The sequence below is a fragment of the Panthera leo genome, chromosome B4 (genome assembly GCF_018350215.1).
Source record: "Panthera leo isolate Ple1 chromosome B4, P.leo_Ple1_pat1.1, whole genome shotgun sequence".
NCBI lineage: Eukaryota > Metazoa > Chordata > Mammalia > Carnivora > Felidae > Panthera > Panthera leo.
The window spans coordinates 110,805,932-110,808,742 of NC_056685.1; the positions used below are offsets into that span (position 1 = coordinate 110,805,932).

General features: G+C 37.9%; 1 pseudogene; it reads right to left on the bottom strand.

The window, feature by feature from the left end:
- Positions 1-1,941: 1,941 nt before the first annotated feature.
- Positions 1,942-2,403, bottom strand: LOC122223702 (annotated as a pseudogene).
- Between the last annotated feature and the right edge of the window lie 408 nt (positions 2,404-2,811).

The following is a 2,811-nucleotide window of genomic DNA, read 5'->3' on the forward strand; positions in this document are numbered from 1 at the left end:
CTGTCACAATTCTGAGGAAATGAGGCCGAAAGAGGGTAATTAGCTTAGTTTCACAGAGCTATTTAATAGGAAAACCACTTTTCTGTGATAAAATTTTACTTATCCACTCTTCTACTTTTGTACATGCTGCCCTTATAGTCCACACTAGGTATCTGCAAAAAGGCTAATGGGGTAAATTCTGCAGATATCCATTCATTCAACACTGTACTGGGCTTTGAAGCTCTGAAGATAAATCATTGTCTTTGCCTCCTAGGGCTTATAGTCCTGGAAAAAGACAAAGCAATGGATAACATAGGAGACTTACCATGAGTAGTGTCAGAGCTCCCAGGGGGAACTTGGCTCTCTCAGTCTAGGAGTGTCTTCTCTGGGAAGGTCACATGTGAATGATGAATAATATAATGAATGAGTAGTAAGTGATGTCACAGGTTAATATGGGGCATTGAATATACATACTTACCTCTGAGTAACCTCTTTAAAATTACATAATGTAAATATTTAACCCCAAAATTTAAAATCAATAGAACAAAGAGAATTGGTGAGGAAGTGAGAGACGGACAGAAGCTATTGAGGTGATAAGTGACTGAGCTGAGGGAAGAAGGCTGAAATCTATTGCCTACAGAGGCGGCATTCCAGTATGAGTTGAGTGGATTTGCTCCATAAGATACCAAAAAGACTCAGACAATGGAACCACCAGGTAGCCTCTAAGAGCCAATATTCAGAATGAAACAAGAAAAGGACAGGTTAAAAATCTGGAGCTTTTCGAAGTCTCCTATCCCTTCTACCAGTCTGCACAGCCAGTGAACTATACCTTTGCAACTCTGCACAGAAGACAAGAGCCTTCCTTCCAGAAAAAGCTGAACCTGAGAGACTCTTAAACACCAAACACAGCTAAGGTCAAGAGCAAGGTGTCATATAAGAAATAGAAGATTAAGTGAAAATCTCTTTACCAGTGAGGTTTCTTGAACTCCTTTCTCAAGTCTGCAGTTACCTCTCTAAGCAGAAAGTTGCAAGATCCTCCTCTGGAAAAACAGAATGGTCCTGGGGGGAGACCTATAGACATTGATAATAGAGGTCTACAAGGAAAGAGCTGGTTCCCATCTCTATTGAAAGCTGGCAGCCAGCCAGTGCTTCCCTGGCACACAAAGCTGTTAGTTTTTCGGGACCCACTCTACACATGGACAGTCAAGGATCTCCAAATATTTGAGGAAGCCCTCTAACATGCAATATAGACCAAAGCAAACAGAAAAAAGTAGAAGACTGGTGAGCAGGAAAAGGCTTTAAGGGGAAAAAAAAACTTTAATAAGTAACTTTAGGAAGATGGGATGAGACTAAACTTATAAGACAAAACTAAGAAACTGAAAAAAAGTCGTATTTTAAGCATAAGGATTTTGTTATATTATACTTTGTATCATTTATATCTATTTATAAATTTTAAATCTCCTTTATTTGTTTTTGTAAAAACCCAATTACACCAAAATTGAAAAGCTTTATTACTTACAAAAATATATATTATATTATTTATGTATATTAATATATATTATATTATATTAATTTTCATATCTTCAATAGAACTTTTGATAAATGAAGAACAAGAACAGAGCTCACAATTCGTGTGAATAATGAACAACCCAAAAATAAAGAATAGCTCTTGAAATTAAAATGACAATAGAAAAAAAGTCAACAGAGGGTTTTAAGACAAAAATCAAAGACTCTCCTGGCAAGAACAAGAAGATAAATAATTGGAAAATATAAAATAGGAGAAGGAAAATAAGAGGATCAATCTAGGATATTCAACATCTGAATAATCTTTGTTCCCAAAATACAGAGTAAAGCTCCAGCTACCATCTTATTTCTTTTCTTTTTGTTTCTTTTCTTCTTTTTGGGGGGGTGGGTGGTTAAAAAATTTATATTTATATTTATATTTAGCCAGCTGGACTCAGTTTAGATGATCCCAATTTTGTTGACAACATCCAAAGCATCATAGTCAAGAGCCAGTCGAATATATGCCTTCTCTCCATCCAACCTGATCAGGGTGTTGACCTTGGCCACATCAGTGTCATCAATCTTCTTCCCAGACTGTTCGATCTGGTGCTTGTTGGCCTTGAGAACACAAGTGTGTTGTCTTCTATTTTCTTTATGACTGACTCAGTAGTCAGGGGAATTTGACGATGGCATAGTGGTCAAGCCTGTTTCTCCTAGGGATGCTCTTTGGAGGATATTTGGGCTGCCTTCAAAGACATAGTGTCTTGGACCATCAGAAGATAGGTGACATATCGATATTGTTTTGTGACTGTGGACACCTTTCAGTACCACTTTTTTAGCCTTCAAAGCCTTGGCTTGGGTTTTGGCTTTGGCTTTGGTTTTGGGAGGGGCAGAGTTTTCCTTCTTCACCTTTGGGACCATCTTCATAAGAAGATACCATCTTATTTCTCTTATTGCCTTTTTAAACAAATCTTCTGAAGAAATGTATTTTCTCCCACTAATTGAAATTCTTTCCCTCCTCTCTCTCTGAATCTACTCCAGTCCAATTTTCACCTCACCACTTCCCTACAACTATTCTCATCAAGATCACCAAAAAAAATTTCACTGGTTCGTTCTCATCTCACTTTGTTTATCAGTAACACCTGACAGAGTTGATGATTCCCACCTTCTTGGAAAACTTTCTTTTCCTTGTGGAACTACACACATACCTGCTTTCCTCCTACACCTTGGCCACTCCTCTCTGTCTTTCCTGTTTCTTACTCATCAACCTGATCTCTAAATGTGGGCAAGGCCTCCAGACTCAACCTTTAGATTTCCACCCCTCTAATC